Below are 9223 nucleotides of genomic sequence, written 5' to 3'. Positions count from 1 at the left end.
ACACATATATATATATATATATATATATATATATAGTGGGAGTAATAATTCAATGGGCGCCAGTTAGTCTTCGTGAAGGTATGGGATATGGCACAACGGGAGCGTTGTCAGCAAGGATAAATATATTTATTTCCCAACAGTTTCGGGAGGGGACCTCCCTTCATCAGGGGATGAGTTATATATATATATATATATATATATATATATATATATATATATATATATATATATATATATAGCCTACAAACATTACTACAAAAACATAGAGCCTGCAAACAATTATTCTTAGTGTCATTGTGCCCCCGGACGCCAAAAGAAAATTTATGAATGCAGTCGCATAGTCGCTAAAATATGGGAGAATAAGTGAATGAGCGAAGCATGCCTACTTAAACATCGAAAGCTGAGCCCAGTGTCCACCTCACACGATTCGTGCAGCCAAATACTACCCAAGAGCCCAACATCGTCGTCTCAAAATGTGATCACAGACGTGTTCAGAAGCGTCTTGTTCAATTAGAGGCATGATACGCAACATTACTAGCACTAAATCAACACGAAAGCCACGCACGCTAAAATGCACCCATCTGTTTTCTGCCCTGATCAATATGGCGGTGTCGGCTTCAGCTGCGGAGCCTCTCCGCCACTCCAGAAGTTTTAATATAACCTCCTTGGTCTAGACGTACCGCTAGACACTCCCAACTATTCAAACAAAGCGCCTAACCGGAAAACGCGAGACGTCACTTCCGTGCAGCGCAGCAGCCGTTTCTGTGTGGGGCAGGCTCGTGCGCCGCGCGACGCAGCAGTCTCTGTCATTTTTTTTTTTCATAAAGTATGTACGTTTTGCGCAAGTATTCGAATGTTTCGAATATTTGAACTAATATTAGAGTATTCAAAGTCACTTCTATTAATGTTTAAAATATAGAAAATTTTGAAGGATCCAAAATAAACGAATAGGTGTATGTTAATCCACATGTAAAGCCTTGGAAAAATGGTTTCATTGTTTAAAAAAAATACTTAGCCGTGAAAACATTTGTTCATTATATATTAGTTAGCATGTAACCAACTATAAAAATAATTCCAGTGCAGTAAAAAAACCTTAAGCAGTGAAAACATTTATCCAGAAAAAAATTTGCACTACCACAAAGCTCCACTTCAAGTTATATTTACATATTACCTTTATGTTGATTCATGTTTTTTTATGTTCAAAAGCTTGTTCCGAGAACACCTACCAGTTTAGAGAACGGAAACTGTACCTTTGGGGCCGCGTCTGCTGCCGCAGGGTGGCACGAACCTTTTCGAGGCAAAAGCGTTCGGTTCACCCAATAGCCGCTTAAAACCGGTTTGACTTGGCTGAAAGTGTATGAATAGACGGCGACAGAATCGCCGTGTTGGACATTTTTTTGGGGACGTTTAGGTGGTGGGAACGAAAGGTCTAAGTTTCCTCACTAACTTGTGAGGATCTTTACCGTGCGGTGGTTATTTATCCGTGGTCATTGCTTGGCCGGGAGCCTTATGCATTCGCGAGAACCGCCTCTGCGCATGGATACGTGGTCTCGTTCTGTAATACTGTCTATAAGCAATGTGATAACGACTTGCCCGATCATGAACACCGTGTGTTATGCTATTTGTGGATGTAAGCCGTACGTGTATGTCTGGTAAGTGCGTGTGTAGCGTAAGGATCGATGTGTCGCTTCGGTGAAATGTATGCTTGCGCCAAAACTTTCATTGAAGCTTCTTCTTGCGTAACTGCGTGAGACAGATACGAAATGCACAAGTTGGAAGCGATGGAATATTACCAGGCGTTCACACGACGTTATTTCCAAGTGGCTTAAATATGTTGTCGCCGATTACGATAATCGGTTTTCTAAGCTATGTCTTTTCTTGTGGGTGTATACAAAGAAAAAAAAAGAAATAAAGTTGAAGATATGCTGGGAGCACTATAAATATTCGCTCAAAATTGCCACCTTAAGCGTTTTCTTAAAATTAAACAGTGCCGCAAGGCAGTCGTGCCTTGCGGTGAAGTGCACGCTGTGTATTGCGGTAAAGCATACATATTGCGCGCGCTCGTGTTTAAATTGGAAATGTAGCACTGACATTGGGCCTCGTGTGTGCACCTAAATTGTACACGCGCTATCCTCTGCCTCATCAGTGACGATGCGGCAGTCAGTATCGTCATCATCTTCAGCTTGTGTAACAAGCACAGAACAATTTTCCTAGTAAAATACATTTTGTGGCAGGCAATTCGCAAGGCATTCAGATGTTAGTTCATTGCAGGATTAATTCAAGATTGTTAAATGGCACCTTCAAATAAACGAAACATGCATATGAGAGGCTTCAGTCGTACTTCAAAATTTGTGCCATGCCTCAAATTGAAAATGATTATAAAGGAAATATATGCTAAGGCTGGGTGTAGATTACCATTCACAATTCAATTACCATTCATATTTTAGAAACATAAAAATTTGTAGCTCATGTTTTCCTATCGAGTAAGCACAAAGATAACTGTTGAAGAATGGTTTACAATTACTCACACAGTTTGCAAGAAATAGATCTTTGAAACGTATGTCGTGCCAGAACCAAGTGCAAGTTGGTTAGAGGAAACTGGTTATGACCCGACATAATAGCGCATGTTCGAACGTTTTACATGGGCTGCTTGTTGGCAAAATGGGGTGGGAATTAGGTAAGTGCCTGCAGGGATCTGCACCAAGAGACGAAACCTGCTACATCTTTTTCATAAATTTCATTATTTGTGTCAAGCATGCGTGCACTCTTCGTTGTTGTGTTCTCTCAGGGAGCAAGTATATGGCATACGCTTGAAATCCATACGTTACCCCTGCAATTTGAAGATGTTATCACAGTGGACATGAACGTGCAATGTAGCTGAAAACGTTGCTGGGCACCAACTTTCTTAACAATTTGAACCCGCTTATACTACAAAAGTTACCACGTGACTTCAGCCAAATAGTTTCTAACTGTTGTGGTTACTGTCAGATAAAAGTAATAATGAGCTAGTTGTGCTTGGACAACAGTCTTGCTTTACTGTATTAAAATACAGTAATTTAGTACCTGCATATAGAACTGACCACTTAGTTATTTTTTTTTACTTGTGGTCCTATTTTTTACAGTTTACTTTCAAAATATTTCATACAAGGTGGTTAAGTTTTAAGTCCATACAGTGGGCAAATTTTATCAGCAGTACCACATGCTGTACAATCACTTTTACTTCTCCTAGAAAGCATGGTGTTCCACTATTCCGGTATGTCTTGGCTGGGATTCTCGACCTCGACGACTGTACATGTCAAACAGTTTGCCAAGTGTAACTACTTACTCCCCCATAACTCTAAATTTTGTCGAGCCATAATACATAATTGGCAGTAAGGACCAGTTACAAAACCCTTTTTTTATGAAGCGCTCATTAATCAGGGACCTAACAATTCTGTACATAAACGATGACAGCAACCACTTCTCCACAGATTGAACGATTGGGTTGTACTAATAAAAGCATTAATATATTCAGACTCTTTTTTTTTTGGAAAGTAAATACAATGCATAAGTAGTCTTACCAGTCCGTGATTCAATATTGTAGCTAAACTATCACTGAAAGCCAGAGTCATTTACAAATGCCATGTGAATTCCCAGAAAGCGCTAGGTAGCTTTATATAAATTGGTGATGTCTGCAAAAAAGCAAAAAGCCTACGTTTATGTTGAGCAGAAGTCCACGTGAACATGCATGCATATGTTCATGAACTAGTTCCCTGTAACATGTGGTGCAACAGCTCTAGCTTAAAAGCTTCAGGTAGCTTTTATGCTGCTCCAAAAAGATTTTAGTTGCACCACAAGCTCCGGGTATGCCTTTCATGAGTCACGTCACTGTGCCTGTTGAGTCTTTAAAAAAACAGGTTTGAAGGGGATGCTAGCCCCGCCACGGTGGTCTAGTGGCTAAGGTACTCGGCCGCTTATCCAAGGGTCGCGGGTTCAAATCCCGGCTGTGGCGGCTGCATTTCCGATGGAGGCGGAAATGTTGTAGGCCCGTGTACTCAGATTTGGGTGCACGTTAAAGAACCCCAGGTGGTCAAAATTTCCGGAGCCCTCCACTACGGCGTCTCTCATAATCATATGGTGGTTTTGGGACGTTAAACCCCACAAATCAATCAATTGAAGGGGATGCTAAAAATTTTTTTGAAGGGGTGAGTATCAGAGAGCATTAATTTATTAAAGTCTTCAATTTTATTATGTTAGCTCTGAGGTTTGCAGGTATGTTAAATGAGCGTGGTCATATGAGTAACACCTCATAGGTCAATAATTTTTGGGTTGACAGCAAGGTATGAAGAGACAGGATTATGAAAATTGCAGAAGTAGAAGTAATCAAGTTGTCGAGAAGACTTTGTTAACAGTACATTTACAGGCTTCATGCAGAATTTGCTTTCCAGCAGGGTGAATTTACTTTCGCTGATGCTTTCGATGGCATCATTGCAGTTCAAAGCACTGGTTTTATGCACTGCACGTGACGATCTTGTTTTTTCAAGGTTCATGTACTGATTAAAAAGTATAGGATCAAGAAACTTATATGCTGTCTTAAGGCATAATCAGGCTCACCATAGAGGTAATTGGTGACATTTTAGTGAGTTGTATGTGGGAGGTCTGTGTACATAACATCATAGTAATCTTGCAATGCTGTAGCTTTATTTGTGTAACGAGTGAAGCTTCTTTTCCTGTTAAAAATTTCTGGCAAGCAAACAAGTTCCAACAGTAGGATTTGCCCTTGGGTAAAGCAGGTGGTAAGAATGAGCTTATACAGAAGCCCTTCAAGAGTACCCACTGAAGGAATTAGTACCTACAGGGCAAAAATTCCAGTGCACCAAGAAGGGCAAGGGAGGACGGTGCAAGTTAACATTTCAGGAGGGCATCTTCTGGACATCATCCTTCTCTAGCCACAAGCTTGTATGGCCAATGTTTAGCAGACTCCTACTAACATAAACTAGGTATAAATGTTGCTTCTCTATTGCAAGATGACACACCGTATACCTTTTGAGAGTCTCCTCACCACAAGCTTTTACATTAGCCTAAAAATATTTTTTCTACGGTGCCCTTTTTTTGTCCTAAACAGTTGTCTCAAGCAACAATATGCACATTGTGATTGTCTAGCTGGTGACCACAGAGATGGCTCCCGCCATCACGATGTATACTCCACTCAAAATGTAAGATACTGCAAAATCATAGTCCGGTGTGCGTGCATACGACCTTGAACATGCAAGCAGTGACCACTTCTCTTGTGTTCTCTGCACTGGCGCATGCTTGTCGCACGCGTGTTCAAGATTGTGACAGTGAAATTAGTTCTGGCAATGCTGTCTCAGAGGTAAGACTGTGTACACCCTTAGGAACACCATGGTGGAGCGAGCAGAGATTCATATCAAATGTAGTAATAAACTGGCAACACCATGTGATATAAGCACACTTGCATTAATTTATTACATTTTTATTGAGGCAGACATCACACAGCTAAGCCTAGTTGTGATCTCTTTTCATTATTGTCTACATAGTTTTCCCGTTTGTCACAGCACAGGAAGAAAAATTTCTCTGTGGGAGCACCATATTTTAAGCTTGCATGACTCCAATGAAGCACTGTGCAAACAGATATATTGAAAATGTCAATACTTCGGGTCCTATAAATGGTGAACTGGTTGTCACATTCAGCCGGTGATCCTGCAGGAGCTTTAGCATATACTCTAAGGTCATTTTGCATCAACAATGCCACATACAATAGTTTAACAATGGTTGTTAATGGGCAAGATGATGCATAGCTTCAGGGAGGTAATTAAGCTAAGGGGGAAAATTATAGATGCCTAAGCACCACTGGAAAAATGAAAAAGCACATAAAAAGAGCATCGGTCTCAGCTGAACTACAGAAAATATTTACACTGCACCACACATTCACATCGTCTAGAATTTTCCCTAATAATGTTATACGAACCTGCCTAGCAGCAAGTACTTCTAAGGTAATAAAGTGCAGAATGACACTTGCATAAGACAGGAAACAGGACGCGAGTTAACTGCCATCTATCTTTGTTTGTGCAGGGTGTCTACCAACCTGGGAAAGTCGGGGAATTGGGGCCTTGCTGGAAAACTGTAGGAACTTTCGTAAAACCTGGCTAATTCATGGAAACTGGCGGCAGTCTGTGCCACTATCACAAAAATAAGCATTACCCGTGATCAAAACTCGAAAAGTCACTCCTTCGACTGCAACTACCGTGAACAGCTAGAAGAGGCCTAAAAAAAAGGCAATGCATAGCTGTTTCTGCTTAATGTACAAACAAAAGGATACACCGACCAAAATAACACAAAGTTTACTGATGTTTGGGCACCTGATATTGTTCTGAATGACAGCCATAAGAAAGGTACATCGTATTTAAGTATGACTAGGTGCGTGATGTAAGCACCAAAAGTATATGGTCAGCGTTCCATAAATCTTATTGAGTGTATGTGCAGCTGTGTGAATGTGCAGGGATTCCAGGTGCTGGCATGATGCAAGCTTGTTTTCTTCGACCAGAACACGGTTGCTTGACCAGTCAATTTGAAAGCCTGTATATTCCGCATGTTCAGCAAGGGCATCCAAGGCCACCCATGATTTGGTGACTTTATTTTGAACTGTTGTGTTGTTTAACTCTTTCATTGAAATCACAGGTCTTATAGACTGACATGTTGTCACACTCGTGGCAGACTACAGTGTAAAGAAGACTACAGAAAGTTCGCTCGGCAGCTTATTCTTCCCATTGACTAAAGCATTCCTTAGCTTCCATGTTGGTACATGCACTATTTTGATGTATGCTCCTTCTACATATCACATATATATCCGACTTTCCAAGCACAGCATTTCTCACATCGGTAAATTTGTGCATATTTGTCGTGGCCACAAATTCGGCTTGGCTTGAAGGCCTTTTAGTTTAGTGCTTATGTTAGAACTGCCATCGCAAGAGGTTTGCTGGGCTATGTCTTGCCTTGTATAATATTATTGCTATTATTATTATTATTGGCGATGCAGCTGCAAACGTCCTCCGCTATGCACTTATTGCAGATATTTCAAGAGTAGCACACTCTCTTCTCATTTCATTTCCTTGAGATGGTGTTATTAAATCCATGAGTATTTTTTATCATTATGTTCATAGAAGAGTACGTAAATGAAGGTAGCATGAAGGTAACCAAAACACGCAACTTAGCTTCACAAAAAAAAAGCCTACTGGCTTTTTCAGCTTGCCTTTGTTGTACATAGCCTGGTCACTCCTCACAACGGTGTTCATGCTGTCTGAGACGCATCTGGAAGCTAAGTTGCATGTTTTGGTTGCTGACAAGAAAGGCTTCTTTTCAACTCTAGATGGCTCTATGCATAATGATAAGGTAGCCACTGGTTTGGAAAAAAGCTGAATAAATCATTTTCTGAGCAACTGCAGCCAATCAATTTATGTGGATGGACATGCATCTTCACTTTCACATGCAAAGTCTGGTGTTCCCCAGGGATCAATCATGGGACCAGTTTTGTTTCTCATTTACATCAACGACATTGGACATGGTTTGTCATCTATTATCAAATTATTTACATACAGCGACATCATTTGTAGAAAAATTGACAGCACCCAAGCTAACTAGTCATTATAGTTGGACCCTAATAAACTCGCATTTTGGCGTCTCCTTGGCAAATTAACACTTCCAAAACGAAGGCCATGACGTTTACAAGAGCACATAAAACAGAAATGAGTCAATATGAAATTCAAGCTCTCCCCATTGAAAAAGTATCCCTATTTAAGTATCTTGGAATTCATTTATCCTCTGACCTGCCTTAGAATAAGCGCATTGATATCATAACTAGTGAGGTGTCAAAAGCACTTGGATTTATTAAAAGAAACCTTTACTTGGTGAACTATACCTCTAAAATGCTAGCATACACTACACTTGTCCGTTCAAAGATAGAATATGCATCCATCATCTAGAACCCGCATCAATCATATCTCATCGATTAACTAGAATTAAAATAAAATGAAGCAGCAGGATTTATCACCAAGTAGTATTCTCGCAACTGCAGCGCTACAGATATTACACACTCACTTTCAATACCCCTTCTTGAAAAACGCAGACTGTCGTCACTGTTGTTGCATTTTCGTACATTTTATCATAGTAAATGTGCCTTCATGAAGCTTGTACAAACACACCTCATAATATTTTGAAACATATTGATCACAAATTCAAAATACACCCTTTTTTGGCACGCACAATTATGTATCAACACTCACCATTACTTCGAAGCACACATCACTGGAACACACTGCTGGGCAACATCGCTTGATTCATTGATCATGCCACCTTTGTAAACCAATTCGATATTTTCTTGGACATATGACTTACCTATCTGTGTGAGTTTGTAAGTGCATGTATGTGCTTATTTTTACTCTTCTTTCATTGTGAATATATTTTCTCCTTAAAGATGATAGTCTTGCTTGGGATACTTCAATGCAAAAATTTTGGTCTGTCAGCAAAAAGGCTCAAGTACGACCACATCCACAGCATCCACCAGTATTGCTCAAGTTTCTGCGTTCATACTTGTACGATTGTCAATAAAAAGCAAATATTGAGCATATTTGAGGCACAATATCAACACGTCGATATTGTGCACTGTGTTTATTTATACTAGAAAAGGTATAAATAAGTAATTCTAAGCACTGCAGCTGACAATGCGACGCTTCGCATGGAAAGGCGAGTCTCCTACGCTTTGCTAAGACGATACTGTGCTGCTACCTGTCTTTAAATCTACAAAATATGGCCTCCAAGATTGCACGCATGCTGCGTGCTGCGTGCTCGCTATAACAAAGGCCATCCTTTCGTTTTCTGAAATTACCGCCAGATGGTACTCATGTCTCACGCAACACCTCCAGGATCCCATTCACCAGTTTTCTCGTGCAAAACATCAAATGAATATTTCTGTCTATTCACTCTTTTCAGGCGAAATACAATATTCTTTCGACGACATTTTTGGTCAAATATGCAGATAGGGGGCAATTTTTTTCATGGCAATTTTCTGTATATATATTTTTTTGCACTATAGCTGTGTCTCTCTTATTGAGTTTTCATTCCTGCCACAATTTTTTTTTTCCTTTTGCATCTTTGTCTATAGAACTGTATTTTACATTGTTTACCACTTTAATTTTATAATGGCAATGTTCTGATTTGCAAATTTATT

At 40.0% G+C, this 9223-nt stretch overlaps 1 long non-coding RNA gene across 1 annotated transcript; it reads left to right on the top strand.

Annotated features, from left to right (window-relative positions):
* Positions 1–275: 275 nt before the first annotated feature.
* LOC142776059 (uncharacterized) lies at positions 276–8623 on the top strand. The gene is made up of 2 exons (XR_012887268.1): positions 276–1652; positions 6073–8623. It is a non-coding gene; the product is annotated as an uncharacterized LOC142776059 (long non-coding RNA).
* Positions 8624–9223: the final 600 nt, after the last annotated feature.

This window comes from Rhipicephalus microplus, chromosome X, assembly GCF_043290135.1.
Source record: "Rhipicephalus microplus isolate Deutch F79 chromosome X, USDA_Rmic, whole genome shotgun sequence".
Taxonomy (NCBI): domain Eukaryota; kingdom Metazoa; phylum Arthropoda; class Arachnida; order Ixodida; family Ixodidae; genus Rhipicephalus; species Rhipicephalus microplus.
This window is presented reverse-complemented; position numbering and strand designations above follow the sequence as displayed.